General features: G+C 48.7%; 1 protein-coding gene across 4 annotated transcripts in view; it reads right to left on the reverse strand.

Moving 5' to 3' along the window:
* The window catches only part of EIF2AK3 (eukaryotic translation initiation factor 2 alpha kinase 3), a 394300-nt gene that overhangs the window by 91431 nt on the left and 286789 nt on the right, over window positions 1-16080 (reverse strand). The gene's annotated exons all lie outside the window — the stretch shown is intronic.

The following is a 16080-nucleotide window of genomic DNA, read 5'->3' on the forward strand; positions in this document are numbered from 1 at the left end:
TTGATTCTTTTGGACAATGCATCATTTGCGGTTATCTCTTTATATGTACCTGTGCTGTCGACCCCAAGTGTGTGTTGTGTTTCCAATATTGAAAAGCATACTAATCCAAGTACTGTGTTTCAGGGAGATGACGGAGCTTCCACCACAATCACAACATCTCATTTAGATGATGCAGATGTAAAGGAATCGTTGAAATAAGTCGATGAAATGTGATCATATTTGGATGTTCCTTGATTCTTTTGGACAATGCATCATTTGCGGTTATCTCTTGAAAAGCATACTAATGCAAGTACTGCGTTTCAGGGAGATGCGGATGCCTCCTCTCCAATACAACCATTCATGGCAGTCCATGCAGAGCCAGAGGTATGGATTCTGACAGTTCCATCGAAATAGATCATCACTGGTCAAATACTTGTCGTTTGATTGTTGCACACAATGTTTAAATCGTATTTGGCTATTGAGATGTACCTGTGTGTTCGTCCTCACGTGTGTTTTATGCTAACAATATTTTGATACATAGTAATGAAAGTACTATGTTTCAGGGAGACGATGGAGCCTCATTCCGTGCTGCCTATGCGGATACAGAAAATATAGTCGTTGCAGCGCAAGAGGAAGGGAGGACATGCGGAAAGGAATCGGAGCTACAGCGTGCAGATGTTGAAGGTCGAGTCAAAAAAGTTGCAAAGAAAAAAAAACAAAAAAAGGTTAGTTACAAACAGTTCATAACTTTAAAAAAATGTTTGTGCTGGGGACTTTTTTATGTTTTTTTCCAGTCAATTCTACTACACTCCATCTTGTGTTTAAACTGAACATCCCTTTTCCAATCTCTCTTCCAGTTACCCGTGGGTGTTGTGTTCTCCCATCAATGTTGAAGTAATAGATGTTGAAATGACAGTGAATGAACCAGCCGCAGCATCCATAGACGCATCAGAACTTGATATCAGCGATATTACTTTCCAATGTGTTGAAATCTCCACAACGTCAAAGGCCGAAACAACGTTGACGCAGGATGACAGTCTAATGAAAGAGAGCAAATACATTGTATTCGACAGTTGTTTGATGGAAATTATAAGTATGCTGAAATGTGTGCATTCCATTAGAGGGAAAGTATGTGGGAAGCCATTGATTAATGTGACTCATCAAATAAAAGGCAGTAACGTCAAAATAAATGCCGCCTGTAGATTAAATCATAGGTTCTCATGGTCTGCACAACCAATGCTGGGGAAACTGCCAGCAGGCAATCTACTGTGTGCAGCTGCATCACTTTTTAGTGGCTCCAGTTTTAGAAAGTTAGAGGCTTTCTTTCAGTTTGTGGGACTCCATTTCATTTCTAAAGCGCTGTACTACACATACCAACGTGATTATCTGTTTCCGGCCATTAGTGATGCTTGGAAAATTGAACAATTGTCTCTAGCAAGTACATTCGAAGGCAAACGATTCAGGCTAGCCGGCGATGGACAGTGCGACAGCCCTGGATTTTCTGCCAAGTACTGCACCTACCACTTTCAGGACATCGATAGTAAGAAAATTGTGAGTTCGGTGGTCGTGCAGGTAACACAATGTACATCCTCAGTGGCCATGGAGAAACTAGGTTTTATAAAATCAGTGGAATATCTACAATCGAGGGGAATGCACATCGACCTCATAGCCACGGATAGACACGTTTCAATTGCCAAGACAATGAGAGAGCAGTTCCCACATATTAAACATCAATTTGACGTATGGCATCTTGCTAAATCAATCAATAAGAAAATTTCGGCTGCAGGGAAAAAAAAAAGGTTTTGAAAGTATTTTGCAGTGGTCACATTCTATCACCAACCATCTTTGGTGGAGCTGAAAAACGTGAGGGGTCAGTGGAAATACTACTTGAAAAATGGCGGTCACTGATGCACCACTGTACCAACGTTCACCGCTGGACAGCAAATGAACATTTCCACCAATGTGAACATGGCCCTTTGTCCCCAGAGGAGGCACGGAAGAAGAAGTGGTTGATTCCATCTTCACCGACACACAAAGCCACTGAGAAGATTGTTTTCGACAAAACTATCAAGAGATTTGAGAGGACTGACAGAATTCTGTCACACAGGAGATTTGGAGGTGTTCCACAATATGTGCCTAAAGTACAGGCCAAAGCGCTTGCATTTTAGCTTTCGGGGCATGAAACATCGCACTCTACTAGCGGTCTTGGCCCATAACAGCAATGTCGTACGTGAACAATCTAGGACTAGGGGTAAAGTAAGGATGTCTCGCTACACTAAGGTGTTTTCAAAACGAAGTAAGCAATGGGTGATCAAACCAGTCTATGATGAAATGCAGTTCGACTTTGTGAAAGGCCTTATTGTTGCTGTGTTAGAGAAGCACAGATATGGAATTTTGGACGTTTCTGTGCAGAGCAGTGATCCATTGCCACCGAACATTGCGACTGTGCCATGCCCACCCGATGCACAGCTGATTGTGAAGTACAAATCCCGGTTTAAATAATTGCAATACGATTGTCTTTTTGTAAATAAATGTTATTGTACAGTGTACCTGTAAAGCTAACCCCTACCTTCACCATCATGGGTGGCGAACAAGCTGGGTGTCATCTTTGAATTCTCTCTATTCACCTCACATATGTGTATGTATATATTTTTCTCATGTCTCATCTCATGTAAATGTAAATGCTGCGCACTGTTAACGGAGGGGAGGCTTGCATATTGCAAATAATAAAACAAACAAACAAACAATAAATCTCACTTTTAACTCAACTCCTGTGGTACTTTATACTTTCCCTGACCTTCCGCCAAAAATTAAATGTCTCAATTTGGGCTGCAAAGCTTGCAGACAACGGGGACAAAATTGGGGCACTTAGAACGCGCCAGCCAAGCGGGCCGTGGCATTTGGGAGAAAAGCCAGTTCGCATTTGCACATTGAGGCGCACTACATAGACGGATTCTAAACTTCAAGTTCTCACAGATGCCTATACTACGTGATGTTGCAAATAAAGAATGCGAAGGACAGCGCCCAGATGAGGCCCACAAGTCGCACTGGAAGTATAAGGGTCTATTGTTTTTTGACCTTGAGACAGGGACCATGCCGAAAGAACTACATTTGAAGGGAGTGCGCAATAACGTAAGAGACGATAAGGCAGAAAATTCTGAAACTAGACCGAGTTTCATTTTAGGTCAGTATACGAAAAATCGTTGTCAAGAGCACGGTCCGTTTTACAGACTGCATTACGAAGAGACACAATGGAAATTTCAAATATAATGTAAGTAAATCTTTACACGGTTTTATACCAGAATGAAGATTTAATGAATGGATGCATGAATAAATGAATGAATGAAGAGCTAGGAAAAGCAAGTAAAACTGTTCGTAGTGGGCACATGGGCATGCAGGTCCACTGGTCTCACCGATCTCACTCCTTGGCCCAGCCACTTTTCCCTGCACTACAGGACTGTCTCTGTATCCTTCAGCTCCTTCTCCCGGCATTTACCTTGCACTTGCCACCAGCTGGCCCTATTATTTAATTTGTATTCAACTAACCTTGTACAGCCCATCCCCATGCGCGATCAGAAAGACACCTGGCCTAGTAGGATCGTTGTCTGTCTGCCCTTGTTCCCCACCTGCCTCGTCACGCCTAGAAACACTTGAGTATAGGCGCATTACAAATGCCATATCATATATCATATCATTCCTCACGCATGTAGACTGTCGTTTATCATTGTGTGTTGGCCTCGATTTATCTCGTTACTTTTCGCATTGATTTTAGAGACAAACATACTCCATTGAACTACCCTTGCAAGCAAATAGTTTCTGGTCGGCCGTAATAAATAAAATGAGTAATATTAATGAAGTTCGGCTAGCGAGACTAATTATCATTTTTTTGTTTTCATAACAGGTATTTGATCCCTTACTGCCACTGCCATCTGTTTGAGACACCGGCGGATGGATTCTTCAGCAGACACCTGCAGCTTCGTGTCAACAACTGGAGCACGATCACCATATTATGGGACGATCGCCAAGGGCCCACATGCCCTTACGCTGTACTAGTGGCTAGAAGCAACATATCAACCTTTAGGCTGGACTAGTGCCTAGTTGATGGAACAGCCTTGCGGTTCACCGTGCTTCCAAAGTGATTCTTTTTACGAAAATGAACACCCTTTGTACCATAAAGGAACAGCGCGTGACTCAAGATGAAACGGAACAGTTATTGCGGATACAGATAAAAGAAAATAAATGGCTTCCGGAGTTCATATGTCAATTGCTGAATATTCTCTAAACATTTAATGTCAAATAAATGTACTTTACCAAATGTACCGTGTTGCTGTTTCATTTTAAAGTACAGTTTCATATTCCGAATTGTGGCCCGCTGTGTTGTGAGTTGATCTGTGTTGGTTTCCGGGTTCTGGGTGGAGTCGCGCAGAAGACGACTGGGCGCGTTTGCCTACGCAGCACAGTAACATCACGGGGAGAGGCGGGGAATCTGAATGTTTTGATAATGTCAGGCTCAGGGGCGGGGGAATTGATTTAGTGCCGCAAAAGCAGGTCAGCCAGGGCGATCGGGGAAAAGATATGATTATCAGAAAATGGCGGCTCCCTGGTGCTTGTTTTCGCGTGCGTTTAATGGACGAAAACTCGGGTAAGGTCCATAGGAAAGTTTTCTAAAATCGAGCCACTTAGGCTTAAAAAAACATGGCCGACCCGTAGGGACAATAAACATTTTTACTAGACCATGCCTTTAAACCCACGGTGGCCATTTTGAATTCCGATAAATATGAATTTTCATTGGTCTTTTAACTATGCTGTATAATATATTTAATAAATATCACTGTTCTTTGAACCATATATGTCAAAATCAGGTGCTGATGACATGAACATGAGGTCTCTCAATGGGCTCACCTGTGGACACAAAGGTAAAATTCAAACCCACAGCTGAACAAAATATCTGAAAATGATCAGTAAACAAACTTCCCAGTATCATTCTCGTGATAAAGATGTGAATGTCAAATTTCTAGCATTTCATATGAAATAAAGAAGTGACCGCCCATGTACTTGCAGCACTTGTTAAAAGTACACAGCAATCCAGCAGGTATTCAATACCACAGTTTAGCAGTTTGGCAGAATGTTACTACTATCTGATATGGATTGAGGAGAGTTCCTTTGACAAATTCATATCATTCAAAAGAAAGTCTGCATTGGTTAAGGGAGTCGGGCAACACTGTTTATAATTAAATTCTAAGAGGTAGGTATGATATGATATGATATGGCATTTATAACGTGCCTATACACAAGTGTTTCAAGGCGCGAAGGTGCATAATAACCAGTAAGTAGGTAAGACTATTGCATTAGAAAACAGTCAGATGTCACTAACGGGATACGATAAACCTATGCAGAATCAAAACTGGCAGCTTTTGAGGAAATGTGGCCAGTACCCACATTATTCCTTCAGCCACCCTTTTGCTGCTCTTTTCCACTTCTAAGTGTTACTCAAACAGTTTTTTCCAAATTCTAGGTGATGTCCCCTCTAGCACTGTTTCAACTCTAGGCGTTCCCTTACTACAGCTGTGTTCCAGCTCTAGGCGTTTCCCCCACTGTTGCTTTTTCGAAAATTCTGGGTGTTTCCCCTCCAGCACTGTGTTCCAGTTGTAGGTGTTCCCATAGTGCTCTTGTGTTTCAAATCTAAATATCCTAGCTGGAGGAACCCGTCGGGGTGGTAATTGCGGCACACAAAAATGTACTAAAGGGGAGGGCATATGGTGGACACGGTTTATAGTGATATTTTCGAACAACATTTAGTCGAAAGTCAAAATGTCAAAAAAATAAAGTCAACATTTTTTTTTCGAATTTCTTTTTTTGTTTGTTTTTTTGTTCGAAATGGGAGGGATCCCCCCTCAACCCCCCCTTCTTTATTTTTATTTTCTGTTTTAACCCTTTTTTTTATTTGCGGAACCCAAAAATAACATGTAAATAAAAAAATAAAGCATTTGAAAAAAAAAAATCTAATGCCTGCCCTCTTGTACAAGAAGTGTATGCAAAGGAAAAAGAAAAAAAAAAAGTCTGTTCAAAAGAATAAATGTGGCTGAATCAGCTCTACTCAGCATGTTAGACACAGAGTAAGGGTTTCAACACATGAGCAGTTCAACATGTGGATCGAGGCCCACCTGGCCTTCTACGTTAAAGTGACTCTTCCCACCCTTTCAAACAACGTTTCACAGAAAGTTCACGTTAGTCCCTCTCTGTCAGGCTCAGATGTCTTCAAACAATATTCAACAAGAGTTACAAGGGGGCTCCCCAAGATTATTACACTTCGGGTCTCCCTCAGTCGGGCGCAGACCACTTTCGGATGTCAAAGACTTTTGAATGTGCGTGGCTTACTTTACAGACCTCCACAGGACCACACTCTCCCCATCTCTAGGGGTTAATTTTGCTTACTTCGTTTTTGCAGTCATTTGCTTTCTCATTTCAAACAATGCACCTTTCACAGAGACTTGAGTGGGGTACTTCCTTTCACCGGACCAATCCGTTACTCAGTTCTGCTGATTTCACAGCTGTATTTAAAAAGTGAAATCACAGGTCTGCCTTTTGTTCACGTCTCATCCACACACATGCAGCCTTCACTTGCAATATAAGGAACAAGTTACTTACCTGTAACTGCTGTTCTCCAGCATGGGTCTGGCATGGATTCACATGCTCATGAATATTCCCCGTCGTCAGGCTGGGAATCCTCGGTAAAGAAGAAAATCAGTATCAGTTTCGTTTCCGATCTGTCTTTCTTAGTAGTAACCAATCACTGGTCTCTGGGTCATACTGCACCCAGCCAATGACTGCCCTCTCCCTAAGCCCCTCCCCTGGCAGCCATCCTCAGATTTGGTAGCACGTAACGTGGCAGTATGACCAAGTGAAGAGCCGCAGAGGGGAAGGAGGGAGTTTTCGCATGTGAATCCATGCCAGATCCATGCTGGAGAACAGTTACAGGTAAGTAACTTGTTCTTTCTCCAGCATGGGGTCTGGCATGGATTCACATGCTCATGAATATAAGAATACATAGCAGTACACACATGCACAACCACGGGAGGTGGCAAGGCTCAACATTAAGCATTACATAACTCAACATTAAGCATCTCTTACCTCCTCACCAGGCCCACCTTCAGGCGAACAGGTTGCGCAGCACTGCCTGGCCAACTCTGGACTCCTCCCTGGAATACCAGTCGACGCAGTAGAATCTCGTGAAGGTGTGCGTTGACCTCCACGTAGCAGCCCTGCAGATGTCCAGCAGGGGTACACCAGACAAGAACGCTGTGGTAGCAGCGATCGCTCTGGTCGAATGGGCTCTCGGACGGCCGGGCAGCGGTCGGTTTGCCAACCGGTGACAGTACATGATGCAGCCGGAGAGTCATCTGGAAATAGAAGCCTTCGAGAGGGCCTTCCCTTGATTACCAGGTACAAAGTTCACAAACAGTTGTGATGTCTTCCGAAAACTCTTTGTGCGGTCCACGTAGAACTTCAGCGCTCTAGCTACATCCAGTCAGTGCAAAGTCCTCTCGGCCGGCGACAAAGGCGACGGGAAGAAAACTGGTAATACCAAGGGCTCATTGAGATGGTAGTCCGACGGCACCTTGGGCATGAAGGAGGGGTGCGTCCTCAGCACCACCCTCGTCTTGTGAAAAGTTAAGTATGGAGGCTTGCAGGATAGGGCCTGGATCTCTCCCACTCGTGCGGAGGTGATGGCCCCTGGAAATGCTGTTTTCCACGATAAGAACTTCAACAGTGCCGAATGCATAGGCTCGAAGGGCGCCCCCATGAGCCTGGCCAGCACCGCGTTGAGCTCCCACGCCGGGGCCGGAGCCTTCACCAGTGGGAATGAACGGAACAGTCCCTTCATAAATTCCTTCACCAGGCAATGAGACCACAGAGATGATCGTCCCGTAGTTCTGGTGTAGCGGGAGATCGCCGCTAGATGTATTTTGATGGAGGCATGAGCCAGCCCCGCCCTGGCCAGCGACAGCAGGTATGGCAGCACTTGAGGGGCCATAATTCGCAGAGGGTTAATCTTCTGTGCACGGCACCAGACAGAGAACCTCTTCCATTTGTGTCCATAGCACTTGAGAGTTGAGGACGCCCTGGCCTTTGCAAGTACCTCCTTGCAGTCCGCCGGTATATCGTACCCTCCAAATTCTAGTGCCGCAGGAGCCAGGCCTGCAAGTTCAGCAACCCCGGGGCGTGATGGAGGATGGCGCCTCCTTTCCTGGAGAGAAGATCTGCATCCGTCGGTAGCTTGACTGGGGGGGACGCTGACAAGTCCAGAAGGTCTGGGAATCAGATCTGCCTCGGCCACGCCATGCGACGAGGATCATCCTGCACCGGAACCTCTTGAGTTGGTTGACGAGTCGCAGTAGCAACGGAGGGAACGCATACAGGAACAGGCAGTCCCAGGGGAACGAGAAGGCATTGCCCATGCTCCTCGGCTGGGGAAATCTGCTGGCGAACCTCTGGCACTTGGAGTTCGTCGCCGTCGCGAACAGGTCGATCTGGGGTTTGCCCCATCGTTGGAAAAGCTGATCCACTTGGTCCCGACGCAGTTCCCAACCCCAGGGCAACGGCCCAATGCCACAGCTCCTGGGCCTCCTTGGATAGGGCCGTGGACCTGTTTCCTCCCTGCTTCCGGATGTAGAACATCGTGGTGGTGGTGTTGGTGAAGATCCTCACCACCTTGCCCTTGAGGGACGGGAGAAACGACCTGAGAGCCCAGAACACTGCTCGGAGCTCCAGGATGCTGATGTGGAGTGACCTCTGCTCTGGGAGCCAAAGGCCTCTCGCGTGAAGATCTCCGATGTGCGCTCCCCATCCTTCCAGGGAGGCATCCGTCGTCACAGTCTCCTGGTGTCCTGGGGTCTGAAAGTCTGTGCCCGCCGTGAGATGCGCGCGGGTGCCCCACCACCGAATTGCTTGGAAGAAGACCTCGTTGAGCAGGATCTTGCCTTCGAAGCTGCCCGCTGCTTGCATCCAACGGGCGTCGAGGAACTCTTATAGAGGGCGCATCCGCAGCCTGCATAGGCGCATCAGGTAGATGCATGAGGACATCATGCCGAGAAGGGACTTGATGGACCTCACCCTGGCCACGTCCGTGGCCAGCAGGCGCTGCACGTTGCCCAGAATGGCCTTCGTCCTGTCTTCTGACAGAGACGCCAATCGTGCCACTGTATCGAGCTTGGCTCCCAGAAACAGTACGACCTGTGACGGAACCAGGTGGGATTTGGGAAAGTTGATGGAGAATCCCAGATCCATGAGCAGTTTGACGGTCTTCTCTGTGTGCTCGACGGCATGCTCCCTTGTCCTCGCTAGGATGAGCCAATCGTCCAGGTAGGGGTAAACGTGGATGCCCTGCAGGCGCAGCCGCGCCGCCACTGGTGCCAGGCACTTGGTAAATAACCTGGGCGCCGACTTCAATCTGAACGGCAGGGCCTTGAATTGGTAGTGCCGTCCTTGAACTACAAATCTGAGAAACTTTCGGTGTCCTTTTAGAATGGGGATGTGGAAGTAAGCATCCTCCAAGTCCAGCGACGATCGGAAGTCGCCTTCCGCCAGCTGACCCAGCACGTGCTGGAGGGTGACCATCCAGAACTTTTGGGCCTTGATGTATTTGTTTAACCGACGCAGAACCAGGATGGGGCGCCAACCCACCTGTCTTCTTTCTGACGAGGAAGTATCTTGAGTATACTCCGGAGCCCCGGAGCCTCTTCGAGACAAGCTCGAAGGCACCTTTCTTGAGCATCGCCCTTACCTCTAACAGCAGTTGAGGGATGTGATTTTCCGTCCTGGCCACGGGAGGAATGCGGAGGCACTTCTTCAGAAATTCGAGAGTGTGCCCATGGGCCAGGGCATCCAGCACCCAGCGGTCGGTGGAGATGGACTCCCACATGCTGACCAATTTTGCCAGCCGGCCTCCCACCGGGGTGCTCAGGTGGGGGCCCGACGCCACGGCCGGTTCAGTCCTGCTTGGTAGCGGCCTTGCCCCCTGGCGACGCGATCCTCCTTTCTTGCTGCACCCTCTGTAGGCCTTATGCTACGAGGAACGGGCTGCTTGGCGGTACATAGAGGAGCAACCGCCGAATCCTTTGGAGGCACCTTGCTTGCCTCCGGAGTTCTGAAAGGGCGGCCGTCATTGCTGTAAAACTCCCAAGGCCCGAGCCGTCTCTGTGTCGGCCTTGATGGCCTGAAGTGACTCATCCACTGTTTTTCCAAACAGGTTGTTCCCGTCGAAGGATATGTCCAAAACTCTGGTTTGCATGTCCTGGCGGAAATTTGTTGCCTTGAGCCATCCCCGCCGTAGCAGGCAAACACTGTTGCCCAACTGGCGGAACCCGCTGTCCGTGGCCACCGTTATGGCGTGGTCCGATGCCACCTCACCTTCCTGTAGGATCTCCAGGGCCTCCGCCCTCTTGTCGTCTGGTAGGATGTCCAGCAGGGGAGCGGTCTTGTACCACAACTCCCTGTTGTAGCGGGCCACAATCGTTATGGCGTTTGCCGCCTTAATTGTCGGTGCCGCGGACAAGATGACTCGTCGTCCCATGGCGTCCAGTTTCTTTCCCTCGCCGTCAGGTGGAGAGGTTGAAGTTGAAGCCGTCACCGCTTTCTTCTTGGCCGCCGCTGAGATGAACGAATCCGAGGTCGGCTGTGCCCTAAGGCACAAAGGGGCGGAATCGGGGACCCGGTACTTCTTCTCGTACCAATCCCTCTTGGCAGGCGTTGTGGACGGGTTCTTCAGGAGAGCAAGTCCCTCGCCCCAGATGTCGTCAAACAACGGCACTGCAAGGACCGTCTTCCTCTTGACCTCTCGCCGTTGATAGAGTAAGCCTTCCTTCTGTTCCTCGGGGCAGAGCTGGAAAAGCTTGGATGCCCTGGCAATCATGGTGTGGAAGGAGCCAATTTCGTCGGGCGGGGAGGACCGAGAGGGTGGTGATGGAAGGCCCATCCTGTCATCACCACGTCGTCACCGGTCCCCGTCGTGGCCGTATCTGTTCCCGTGTCCTCCCTAGGATCAGGGGAAGGAGATGACCGCTGAGCGGGCCTCAAGGGCTGGAAAGGCAGGGGGGGTGAACTCTCCTCCATTTGTTTGGAGGGCTTCCCGACGGGCCCGGGTCTGCTGGGTCGTCCGTTGGGGGTAGAGGCAACCTCGTCCTTATCTCCATGCATAAGGTTTGGATTGCCATCAAAATGGCCAGCGAGTTGTCCCGAGGCTCGGGCACTGGTCGCGACTGAGAGTGATGGTTGCTCCTCCTCCACGGGACCCTTGTCGGCCCCACCGTCGCTCTCCTCGTCCACCTCCTCATGATTCCTCCCGTGGGACCGGACCTCCTCAAACCTCTTGAGGCCCGTCACGACTTCAACCAGATCCTCCTCAGAGGCTGTAGCAGTGTTCGTAATGGCCACCACCCCCCCTCTTTTTCCACCGGGGTCTTATTGATGGGCTGAAAAGAGGATTCCCTCCGCGGTGGCAGGGAAACTCTGGGCCCCGGGGTCGCCTCCACTGGTGTAGCTTCCACAGGCCTCGCCAGGGCTGCCACGACTCCCTCGATAGAGCCCTTAGCCGGGTGATTCAAGGCCTTCACCACCTTGGGCGTGCTTGAGGCCTTCACCTTGGGGGGAGGATCACTGCCTCGCACCCCCTCGGCTGACTCCTTCGAGATCGACTGGGACTTCTCCAGAAGCTTACCCGGGTTCTCAGACTTTCTCTTCCCCGAGCTAGAGCGTTGGCTCGTGCTTGATGGTGTCGGTGAAAGTGCGCCCTGCCTGGCAGCCAAGGAGCCCGACCCTTCGGCACTCCCGGTGCCCGCGGACTCGTGGTGCTTTGACTTCTGTTGGGACCCCCGTCACCAGAGCTCCCTCAAAAGGACTTAGAAGACCGCTCTGACCTCTTCTTCTCACCTGCTGGGCTCTTTCCTTCCAGTCAGTTGGTGAGGTGGATACGCCGATCATTCATGGTCCGCTCTGACATGTTCTTGCAAAACGCGCAGTCCTTCTCCACATGTGTTTTGTCTTCGTGAAGGCAGTAGAGACATCTCGAATGCTCATCCTCCTTTAAAAACATTCTGTAATCCGCATCCAGGGCAGTTCCTGAACAGCTTGGATCCGGGCGTCGAGTTTCCCTTGTCCTGGGCCATGTCCACGGGGTAGGTCTCAGATCTTCTGGAATCCTCCAAGAAGCGTAACTCGACAAAAACTTCACCCTTGAGGGGCGTAGAAAATTCCAAAACGGGTCCCTGTTGATCGGAAGTAGAAATGGTGGAGCTTGAGGCTCGATTGACCGAAATAATTAGATTAAACTCTTTGAAAAATCGCCAAGCGCAGTAAAAGCTTGAGAGCTAAAGCACGAGGACTCCGAACACTGAGGATGGCTGCCAGGGGAGGGGCTTAGGGAGAGGGCAGTCATTGGCTGGGTGCAGTATGACCCAGAGACCAGTGATTGGTTACTACTAAGAAAGACAGATCAGAAACGAAACCGATACTGATTTTTTTCTTTACCGAGGATTCTCAGCCTGACGACGGGGAATATTCATGAGCATGTGAATCCATGCAAGACCCCATGCAGGAGAAAATCACCCTCCCCTTAAAATGTAGTTGCGCGCAGGTCGTGGCGCTGGGAGCATGCTCGTCTTTGACTCTGTCCACCGACACCACACCTCAGTCCCATTTGACACATCAGATGTATTATAAGTGCCTAATCACGCTGGTTTTAAGGGGGAGGATGGTGGGACGTATGGGGGACCATGGACTAGGAGTATGGAGTCACTACGGTGAGTTACTTAAAATTACTCCTACGTCCCAAATCCCCTTTCCTCCATACTGTATGGGCGATTACCACGGATTTGAAGCCCTGGGGTAGAGAGATGTGAACATCTTTAGGAAAACAGGGTTTTCTGGACCACTGGGGCGAATACTGCATCTGATCTGGCACTGGCGTCAAAGCAATAGTGCTTGCAGAAGGCCGATGGGGAGCCCCACATGGCCACCTTGCTGATACTTTGCCAAGGTACGTGTCTCTGGAATACCACTACAGTAGCTTTGGCCCAGACAGCATGAGCGTGCATATTTGCTGGCAACTTTATGCACTTCCCCTCGTAAATTCGCTTGATGGCCGAAACCATCCACCTTGCTATATAGGCCTTGGAGGCTTGACTACCTGGTTTTGATCCACTGAAAATTACAAACAAGGTGCCTGATTTGCGAAGCCCTTAGTTCTGTCTAAATAAAACGCAAGTGCTCTCCTGATGTCGAGACAGTGCAGGACCCCATATGCTTCATCCTGCGGGTTCGGGAAGAACATAGGAAAGACTATTTCCTCATTGAGGTGGAACGAAGACACTACTTTTGAGAGAAAGGAAGGGTGTGTCCAACGCACTACCTTGTCCCGATGGAAAATGGTATATAGTTCAGAAGCCGTGAGTTGCTGGACCTCACTAATCCTGGGTGCAGAGATGAGGCCTACCAAGAGCACAGTTTTAATGGTCCCCAATCTGATTTCTACCAAGGCCATGGGCTTAAATGGCTTATGGACAAAGGCCGACAGAACCACATTAATATCCCAGACTGGGTGTGGACGTTTAACAGGCAGGTACAGTCTTGTTAGTCCTGCTTCTTTACTACCGGGTTGGAGGTACAGAAAAGATGGTCACCAGAATTCTGGTGCGCACCTATAGCTGCCAGGTATGTACGGAGCACTGGATATGTAGTTTTCACTACAGTATTTTGGCATGCTACTTCTCTAGCCAACTAACCCGCGAGCACAGCCAACAATGATCTGTGGCATGACCGGGCCTTGTGCCCCCTTTCTCTTAAATCTGGGGAATTGCACCTAATGGAGGCACAAAGAAACCCAAGCTAACCATGGAATTATTAGCATTAGGACCAACATAGGAGAATTCATTACTACCTCAATCTCTTTCCACATAGGTGTCACCCTCTACCATTGCTGAACGTAAGAATTTCAATTCCAACCATCTGGGAACACGCTAACCCTACATTTGGTAAGCTTTACTCAACCAACCTCATAAGCTTACGCAAATCTTAAATAGACCAACAGATAAGCCAACTAACAAGCAATTTCTCTCTTTTTCTCTCTTTTTACCTCCCCAAAATAATGGGATTTTTTTTTTCCATTGTATTTTGCTAATAACGCCATGAAACAATAACAATTGCATAATATGACTATAACTGACTGACAATAGTCAAATACAATGGTAACTTAACCATTGTGACCAATTAACATACACACAAATGCATTGCTAATATATGAATATGTCACACCTGACAAATGTCACGGGACTATTAACATTGTTTATGAACTTGTCTACTATGGTCTTGCCGTCAAATACTGACAACCAATTATGGGCTTTAATGTAATAATTATGAATGTTCCTCTGTCACCACTCACCATGCACCCTGTCACTGATGTCACTACTACGCAGCCTTGAGAAAGACCTCAAAAGGTTGAAACACGTGTCGGCACTAATGGAATAAAAGTATATCACATACTCTGTACCACATATGAAGTTTTTGCAAAGAATATGTTGGTCACAAGAGTGACAACCAATGTGTGAATTACTGAAGGAAGAATAAATCAACAAATGTTGCAAACACCTAACGTGTGTGGAAATTGATACTCATTGGAAACTAAGGAACCACTGTCCAGCGCCCAATTTCAGGTTTTTGGATCTCAGTAACCCAGAACAACCCTTGCAAACATTGTGACCTTAGGAGCTTGGTCCCTCTGAGATCCACCTGACAGGCGGCAGGCAATTTAAAGAAGATAGCAACGCACACACTAGCACAAGACCCACAGTCCTAACAAGCTCTCAAACCACTTTAACTACCCTCAAGTATATTTCCTATCCGAGGGGATGTCATTAGTATAAGGAACTTGTCAAAAAAAGCATTCAGATGCTGGTAAAGTGTGCTCCTGCAATGATATGAAGGCGTGTGCCTGCGAGTGCTGCTGAGTCCTCCTTACGGCTTGCCTACTCTTGGCATAGCCTGCCTCTGTGTAGCACCCCTGGGTAGATTTAGTTGGGTACGAGGTGCACCATGTGGCCATAGGTAACCATTCCACCCTTGTTGTCCAAGCAGGCCTTTGAGGCTCGCACCTCCGGACGAGCCACCATTTTGTCTGGCTGCGTGGTCATTTTGTCCTGCACTGCACCGCGTGCTTGATGCATGTCTATTGATGCCCCGAGTCTGGTCCCTGCATGTCTGCTTGGGAGCTTGGGTTCGGGCTTGCCCTGCACCTCAGGTGTGGACGTGGGAAGCAATGTGCCCGCGGATGCGACTCCAGTAGTACTTTCCATACCGCGTGCAAGCGCCCTGCTCAGGCTTGTGTTTCGGTAGTACAGCAGAGCCCCTCAAGGGATTACCCTGAACCGGAGCCCTCAGACCCCTGAGCGCTGGAACCGGGAGGATCCGTGGACACTGCAACTGTGAGGCCGGTAGCGCAAAGAGCCTGTGTCCCCTTGCTGGTACTAGAGCCCAATAGGACAATCCCGCTTGGTTGCTTCCCTGGAAAGGAGTCACCCTTGTGGGGTGCTTTGGAGAACATTATACTTCCCTTCGGTTTGTTCTTCCTGTGCACGTACTCCTTGATCTGCTGTGGTGGTGATCTGGAGAACAACTCCCTCAACCCGGCCAACCTGTTCTTTAGAGCCTGTGGATTAAGCGTGGTGCACGCCGAGCAGCCGTGGTCTTAACCCAGGCACCGGAGACAGAGCATGTGCAGGTCCGAAGTGGGGAAGGGACCATTGCAGGTCGGGCACCTGTTAAAGTCTGCTGCGGTCCACATGTGCCGGGGAGGGGCCTAGGCACAGAAGGACGGAGTATTTATATCTCCGAAACAAAGAGAATGTTAGTGGAAAGCTAGAATATAGGGAAAAATCTCCCTGGGAAAGATCTGGTAGCGTGGAATTATGAGGAAAAGGGGCCTCAACCACAGCTCAGGTGAAGGCGTCCGCTCCCATCGACACAGAAAAGAGGATTGAGGTGTGGCACCGATGGACATAGTCAGGGACCGCACCCCCACTTGAAACAAAATTTAAAGGGGAAGAATATTTT

This window comes from Ambystoma mexicanum, chromosome 6q (assembly GCF_040938575.1).
Source record: "Ambystoma mexicanum isolate Mex_15411 chromosome 6q, UKY_AmexF1_1, whole genome shotgun sequence".
In the NCBI taxonomy this organism is placed as follows: Eukaryota; Metazoa; Chordata; class Amphibia; order Caudata; family Ambystomatidae; genus Ambystoma; species Ambystoma mexicanum.